The sequence below is a fragment of the Mustela nigripes genome, chromosome 18 (assembly GCF_022355385.1).
Source record: "Mustela nigripes isolate SB6536 chromosome 18, MUSNIG.SB6536, whole genome shotgun sequence".
NCBI lineage: Eukaryota > Metazoa > Chordata > Mammalia > Carnivora > Mustelidae > Mustela > Mustela nigripes.
The window spans coordinates 33152810-33161200 of NC_081574.1; the positions used below are offsets into that span (position 1 = coordinate 33152810).

Below are 8391 nucleotides of genomic sequence, written 5' to 3' on the forward strand. Positions count from 1 at the left end.
CTCTGTCTCTTTCTCCCTCGGTCGCTCTGTCTCTTTCTCCCTCGGTCGCTCTGTCTCTTTCTCCCTCGGTCGCTCTGTCTCAATCTCTCCACTTACTCCCTGCCATCCTCTGATAGTGTTTCTTACATTATTCCAGCTTCTGAGGCTGCGATCCGCCCAATGACTCACCTTAGGGTCTGGAAACCCCATCATCACCCTGTTGTCCTCCAGTCTTAGACGATCTCTGAATTACTTTAATCTCTCTCTTTTACTCTGTGACTTTCCAAGACCTTCGGCTTCTGTTTTCCTCAGCAGACTGTGATTAATACAACAAAGACAATTCTTTATGAGGAACTACTGGTTTTACCTGCTTTGGCCTCCAAAATCTTGACTTTAGGAGTCAATCCAGGTACACGCTTCCAAAATGTCTCTATGTAACTATATTAATCATGTTTTTCATTGCCTGTATTTTATGATATTTTCTTTTTAAAAAAGTTTTACTTATTTATTTATTTATTTTTGAGAGAAAGAGAAAGGGTGCACAGACGTACATGGGAAGAGGGGAGTACAAGGCAGAGAGAGAGAGACAAGCAGACTCTTCTCTGAGTGCAGAGCCCAGCTCGAGGCTCAATCCCAGGACTCTGAGATCATGACCTGAGCTGAAATCAAGGGTCAGATGCTTAACCAATGGAGCCACCTAGGCGCCCCTGTTTTATCATGCTTTCTTGTCTTAAAAAGTTTGCTGGCCAGAGAGAGCCTGCCCCCTCCCCAGGACTAGCCCTTAGAGCTGACCAAGGGCTCACCCGGACCACATCTGTCACAACAAACCAGCTACCCCTTCTCTAAGTCCCTCACACAAGCCAATCGTCCTCTGCTCTAACGCACGCCAGTGCCAGGTACCAGGCAACTAGACACCATCCCTGGCCGAAGCCCACTAGAAATTCAGGCCACCCCAGCCTGCACTGTATGCTCTGCCCTGCCTTGCTTTTCCTACAGAAACCCCACCCAGCACAGGCTCTGGTTCAGGCTTTCCTTCTGCCTCGTGCTTCCACCTCTGCTTCTCCCTCTCCCTCTGCCCTCCTCCACTCATGTGCACCCACTCTCTCCCTCAAATAAATAAAATCTTTAAAAAAAAAAAAAAGTTTTCAAATCAAATCAATTTGGGGAATGCTGAGTTCAGTACATTTCAATAAACCACTAGTGTGCCTTTTGAATCTCTATGAGTGTTTCCTAATTTTTTTAACCGAGTGGTCTTTATTCACACATTGTCTAGTTGTGTGTGTATATAATATACCTTAAAACAGCTTAAGTTATATATGTACGTCTACAGTGTCATAAATACACAGATACATCCATATGACACTTCTCCGCGTGCATACATAGACTTAGAAATCTTGCTGGCTGGGGGGAGACGGCCCCTCCCAGAGCTAGCCTTTTCTTAGAAATAGCACCGGACTCACCCAGAGCACATCTCCTGTACACAAACCTAGCGATCCTGAGCCAGCAACCAATATTCTATCACTGTCATTCCCATGACTTCCTGCTGTCCAAGTCTCCTTCTGGTTTGCTGCACATATAAATATAAAGAAATCCTTATCTACAGCAATTCTTTAAAAAGTTGTTTTCGTGTCTTCACAAAGATGGGAAAAGGTTGTGGTAAAGACTGAACTCGCGCTTTGTGGGGAAAACTGAACACAACACCGAGTAGCAAACACACCGACACATTGACACGTAACTGACTATCAAGATTACAGATTAGCAGATCTCCATTCCCCTGGTTTCTGCTCCTGCCCCTTGCTTCAGGCAAAACCGCCAAGCCTCTTCTTTGAAAGCCCCTATTATAAATCTCAGACCTGACTTAACTCCCTGCGAGCAGGGCGGGCTTTAAGTATGAAACCGTTTCCATGCCCTTTAGTTTCCTTTCTCTTCTCAGGAGATTAAAAAGGGCTTCCTTATAAATACACAAGCAGCCCCATCCACGGACGGAAGTTCACAGAATCCTGAAGAACAGAAGAGCACGAGCTCAGCCCGGCCCCACAGAGAACTAAAAAGTCATTGTACATTAAGTGTGCCCGACCTCCCCGACCACCCCCACCCCGCCGCACCCCTGCTCATACCGGGTCTGCATCTTTAGGAAGAGGTTGCTTTACTGTCCTCCCTCCAGCGCCGGACTTCCCCGTGCCCATGACTTTCGGTGACCATCCAGTCTCTGTCTGGCCTGACTCCATCTGCCATCGCTGGCTGCCCGGTGTGGGGACGTTTCTGTTGCTGGATTCCCGTGGGTGGTTTCACTTCCCACTGTGCTCTGTGTCTGTGAAACACAGACAATGAGCTGGATGGACAAGGATTAAGCTCTCCTCTTCAAACCCCAAAGCAGCCTTTTCTCTCTGAGCAACAGTATTCTCCATGCCAGGTGACGGAAGGAAGGTTTTGAAGCCCTTTCGGATAGATATTTTTTCTCCTGCCTTCCTAACTGAAGTTTGCTTTAAGCCCAAACCTAAAATGGCTGCCCATTGGCGTGACCTGCTCACCACCCCTCGGGGACCAACCTCTCTTCTCCACAGCTTGTGCTCTCCCGTGGCCCTGCTCACCCAGCCTGCCTGCCTTCTGGTCTACTCACACAACTACGTAGGCTGCTCCCTCTGTGGGCAGCACTCATCCTCTCTTTTTGGCTGGTTAGCCCAACTCACACTTGAGTTGCTTATTTTATAAATGACTTTTTCCCTCCCATCTGCTTTTGTTCACCACTAGCACCTGCTGGTCTCTTAATGACTGCCTGGCTGTATCCATTCTGTCTCTAGCAATCCTACTGCTCATTTCTAAGTGCCTGGATTGGTCTTTTGTAAAAACAACTTGTCCTTGTTTCTAAATTTCCTGTTCTTGTTTCATGGATATAATGGCCTCTTGTATCTCCTGAAGGATATTAAATATAATTGCTTTAAGAGCCTGTGCTTGGCTGGCTGGCCCAGTCAGTTAAGTGTCCAGACTCTTGATTTCAGTTCAGGTCATGATCTTCTCTCAAGACCATGGGCTCTGTGCTCCACAGAGAGTCTGCTTAAGATTCTCTCTCTCCCTCTGCCCCTCCCCAACTTGAGCTCTCTCACCTGCTGTAAAAAAATTAAAAATAAATGAAATAAACAAAAGCTGGTGCTGCTCGCTCTATTGTTTGTTTCCTTTTGTGTAAGAAACTTGTTTATCATCTCTTGCTTTCCTCGAATGTTTCAAAATTTCTCACTGTGTGTCGGCCTTCTATGGCAGAAGTTGCCCACAAGTAGCCAGCATAGCAGCTCCCCTCTGCCGTCCTAAGGAAAAGTCACTCTTTATTCACCTCCTGCTTGGAATTCTACAACACTTCCTTCTTACCTATTTTACCTCAGTTTCTCTTCAGATGTACTCAAGGTGGTAGAAAGAAAATGTATTGTTATCCACATTTTACAACTCGATAAACTAAAATTCTGGGAAACTCTCTTTTCCAAAATCAAGGACTTACTAAACTATCAGATCCAAACTCAAACCAGACAACCCAGTTTCGTATTCCATGCTCCTCACACCACACTGTGGCTTCCTTTCATGTGCATCTACTCAACAGTCAGCCTGTTGGTCAGGTTTCCAGTTACAAGAGACAGAAACCTGGTCCAAGCTAACAGACCAAAGAGACAATTTCTACAACTGGAAAAAGGTAGCACATGACCACACAACAGCGAGAGCGGGAGACCACAGTGCTCTCAGAATTCTCTTTCTCTACCTCAGGCCTCTGATCCTCTGTGTGTTGACTTCACTCTTGCCTTCCACAGGTTCTTTTCTCCACGTGGGGAAGTATATGCAGGGCCTCCAGGGTCCCAGATCCACATCCAAGCAGCCCTGCCCTCCCACTCCCAAAGGAAAGAGAGAATTTCTCTCTCCCATCTTCAGTTTTTAAAATCCTCGAGGAGGACTGTGGTTGGTCCAGTGCTTGTCACATGCTCACTGCCTGGACCTATCATGGTAGTCATGGAAATAAGATATTTTCATTGGCCTGATCTAGGTTGTAGACCCATCTCTGTGGTTGGAGGGCTGGGTCTAATTGTCAGCCAACCTCTAAAATCACAGAAGCCGCTCCTCCAAAGGGAAGTGATATTTCCCCCTTGGTATGTGGATCGCCTATAGGGTTTGTGTTGGATGACTGCCCAGTAAGTTTTGCACACATAGTAACGATGTTTAGCAAATGGGTACAGAGACTTAGCCATATATTATGAAAACCAATCAGGCCTCGGCCTGTGTAGTGGACAGAAGCTGGACTTGGGTTTCAGACTCTGGGTTCAAATCCCAGTGCTGTTGTTCAAGAACTGTGTGACCTTAGACAATATGCTTAACAAGGATACTTGAGTATCTGTTATTCTCTTGAGCAATATATTTAACTTGGCAGATAATAAGCCCTCAACAGTTTCAAATATACCTCTCCTAACATCTGTACTTTCTATTTCCTTTCTCACTGTCCAGAAAGTGGTGATTCCAGCCAGGATTTTGCAGCATTCCCAGGAATATCTTTGGTTGATTCAAAATTGGCCATCAAAGTCTCAAAAACATTCTAATAAAAGGTGTTTTCATTCCTCTCACTTAGAAAAATGAGGTACTTGTTTCTGCTTTTTAGAAGAAGGCAGATATGAAACCAGATAATCAGAATTAAATAAACAGGAGGGGCTGTGGTCGGACTGAACTGTATTGGACCTAGGGCTTTTAAAGAAGTAAGATTAAATAAATATGACCATATGGGTCATATAATCCAATATGACTGGTACCCTTAAATGAAGAGGAAGAGGCACTGGGGGGCTGTGCACAGAGGGGAAACCATGCAGAATGGAGAAGAAGACAGCCATCCACAAGCCAAGGAGAGAGGCCTTAGAGGAAACCAATTCTGCCAACACCTCAATCTTAGACCTCTAGCTCCGAGAACTGTGAGAAAATAAATTTTTGTTGTTTAAGCCCCCATCTGTGGGATTCAGACTGAACAAAGTAATATAGGGATGTCCCAACTTTTTAAAAATGTGGGAGGCACTGTCTTTGGTCAAGAAAGTCCATTTCTATGCGAACTCTATCATATTGAGATCAGCTCCTATTCATCTTTCCCCCAAATTTATTTCAAACCTGTTAGTTGTAGAAAAAAATTACAAGAGCAAACTATGCCAACTGTACCTGGCTACTTCCATTAACCAGCAGAGATCGCTTCTAAACGTTTCCTTCTATCTTCTTATCCTAGCCTCATCTTCCCACACCTGCTGAAGCCATCTCTTCCCATGCCATTCCCTACAATGCCATGGCCAAGGCATTGCCCTTCATGGACCAGACATGAGTCTCTTCATTAAACCACCAGAGGTCTTGCTGTGCTGGTGGGAGCCCTGCTGTTTAGAGAAATGTGAATCATAATTACACGTAAAGAGAATTCTCTCTCCTGTTTGCTGATCCCATTCTCCAAAAGCCTAGTCATTTGAAAAAAACTTAATTGTTTGGGTTTTATGATAGGTTAGATGAACAGAATTAACAGCTCTAGCCAGGCACTTAAATGAAGATACACAGGCTACCCACAACGCATCCCAAGGTGAGGAGCTGTCCAGCCTGGAGTGGGGGCAGAGCAGATTTCCTTCCTCCTCAGATTCCACTTTTACTAGGGTGGAACTCAGAAGCGGGAGCTTCTCTTTTCAAATCTGTAAAATGGGATATTATTTACTCTAAACGTTGTTAAGAGGACCAAATAAATACGTAAGGGACCTCTCAAACATAGGGGTTCCGGACAAACCAGTTCCCTCCCCATTTGTTTCTTCATCTGAGGGAAAAAGAGAGAGACAGAGAGGATGAGAGAAAGAGAAAAGGGGAGAGAAGGAGGGAGGAAAGAAGTCAGAAAGACAGAAAGAAGGCATAGAAAAAAGAACAAACTCCCCACTGTTACAGAGACAGGATCAAATCCTATGTGGGAAAGTGTGGCGCAAACTGCGTAATATCACCTACATGGAAGGTGTAATGGTGATAATTTTTACTTATTTCACAAATAGCAAACACTCACAACATAGAGCTTACCACATGCCAGTCAATGTTTTAAGTACTTTATAAATATTAACTTCTTTCCTTTCACAACAACCCTGAGGTAAGCTCTTTTCTTCGTCCCTTTTTACAGGAGGGGAATCCAGCCCAGAGAGCTCAACGGGTTTGCCCAAGCTCACGTGGCTAGCAACAGGCAAAGCTGCCTCCCAACCAGGGCAGCCAGGCTCCCAGAGTCTACGCCCCGACCCACAATTCTGTGCTGTCCTTGACCATGAGGCTGATACCGTGCGGTACTCAGAGTCTCTTCAGTTCCCCACTTTTACTCCTTCCACCTCCACCCACACCAGAGAAGGGACAGCTTGTGTGAGCCAGGGATCTGAGTCCCAGGGGGAGGCTTGGAAATGAAGGTCATTTCTTCAAGGAAAACCTCCTCCTCACCCCTACCCCCTCTTCCAGGCATTGCAGAGCAATCTGGGAGAAGAAAATTCGGCCCCCTGCGCAGTGGGTGCTGCTGGGATGCCATAGCCAGAAGGGTTACCTGGGCAGCAGCAGGGCAGGGATGAGACGGGGAGAGGGGGTGTGCCAGCCCACCAGCCCTGCGCCTTTCCTTCTCAGCCAGAGCTCACCTTGGAGCCGCTGACTGAGGCCGGCCAGCTGTACCTGGAAAAGAGTGTAGTTGTCACAGGCAGGAAGGTCGCTGCTTTATACTGCTGCCGAAGACAATTTCCCCAGGCTTCTGTGTTTTGGGAAAGGCAGAGTGGCAACACGTGTTTCTATTCTGCGTGGTACCCTCCTCCATGCGAAGATGGCAGCGCCCACACCTACAGAGGGCTGGGCGGCTTCAAGAAGAGGAACTAATTCAAGAGGAGGGCCTGGGAGGCACAGCTGAAAATGGACTTGGAGACAGAATTGGGTTTCTCGCATTCATTTATTCACTCCTACAAAGACTGACTGAATCTCTACTCTATGCCAGGCCCTCATCCAAAGCTGTGGACACGGTGGTTAATAGAACACAGTCCTGGGGCGCCTGGGTGGCTAAGTAGGTTAAGGCTCCAAATCTGAATTTCGGCTCAGGTCATGATCTCAGGGTCGTGAGATTGAGCCCAGTGTGGGGCTCCACGCTCAGTGGGGTATCTGCTTGAGGATTCTTTCCCTCTGACCCTCCCCCTGTTCGCTTGAGCTCTCTCTCTCTCAAATAAATAGACCTTAAAAAGAGAACCACAATTCTTGCCTTCTTTAAGTTTATACTCTTAAACACATAAGAGAATTTCAGAGAGAGATAAATGCCATGCAGAAAATGAAATTGAGCACTGAGACAGACCCCTAACATCATTGGTGCTAGGTCCTTCTATACTGAGGGCAGTGGCCCCGGAAGGCCTGGGGGAGGAGCATGACAGGCAGAGGGAAACGCAAGTACAAACACGCCAAAGTGCAAGGGCAAGGCATGGCGAGCTAGACTGGGAGGAGTTAGGAGAAGCACCGTGGTCAGCTGACCTAACGGTAGTTTAGTGAACAGCGGGGATGTCATGGGCCATGAGATCGAAGGTCCACTTACGGAAACCATCAAAGGCCTTTTGGTGGGGAGACTTGCCAATTGGTAACTTTTTTTTCTTTTTAAAAGTTATTTATTTATAATTTTCTTATAACTTTATTATAATTCTCTTACAATCCACACTTAATAAAGGCAATAAGGAAAATAAACAAGTAATAAAATCATTTGCCTGTTGGTAAATTATTGATATTGAAAAATAAGAGGTGGGGGAGGGACACCTGGGTGGCTCAGTTGGTTAAGCAGCTGCCTTCGGCTCAGGTCATGATCCCAGCGTCCTGGGATCCAGACCCATATCAGGCTCCTTGATCAGCAGGGAGCCATCTTCTCCCTCTGCCTCTGCCTGCCATTCTGTCTGCCTGTGCTCGCTCTCTCTCTGATAAATAAATAAAATCTTTAAAAAAAAAAAAAAATAAGAGGCGTGCCTGGGTGGCTCAGCTGATTAAGCATCTGATTCTTGTTTTTGGCTCAGGTTGTGGTCTCATGGGTTGTGAGATCAAGGCCCACCTCAGGCTTCTGCTCAGCAGGGAACCTACTAGAAGATTCTCTCCCTCTGCCCCTCCCCCCACTGACGTGAGGGCCCTCTCTCTCTCTCAAATAAATAATAAATCTTTAAAAAGAAAGGGAGGGAGGAAGGAAGGAAGGAAGGAAGGAAGGAAGGCAGGCAAGGCAAGAAAAGGAAGAGAAGGGAAAGGAAGGGAAGGGAGCCCAGTTGTCCCCAACCCTGAAGTAGACAGAATTCCAGACTAGGAGTCAGAAGACCTTGAGTTACCTGATCATATCAGTTCTCTTCTACTTATTAGTAAAGTGGAAAAATGACATCTACTTTTTAAAATATATATTATGTC

At 46.2% G+C, this 8391-nt stretch overlaps 1 long non-coding RNA gene across 1 annotated transcript in view; it reads right to left on the bottom strand.

Moving 5' to 3' along the window:
- LOC132006504 (uncharacterized) overlaps positions 1-2249 on the bottom strand; it is a 16577-nt gene extending 14328 nt beyond the window's left edge. The window contains exon 1 of the long non-coding RNA XR_009401119.1: positions 2097-2249. This is a non-coding gene — a long non-coding RNA (uncharacterized LOC132006504). The remainder of the gene's footprint in view (positions 1-2096) is intronic.
- Between the last annotated feature and the right edge of the window lie 6142 nt (positions 2250-8391).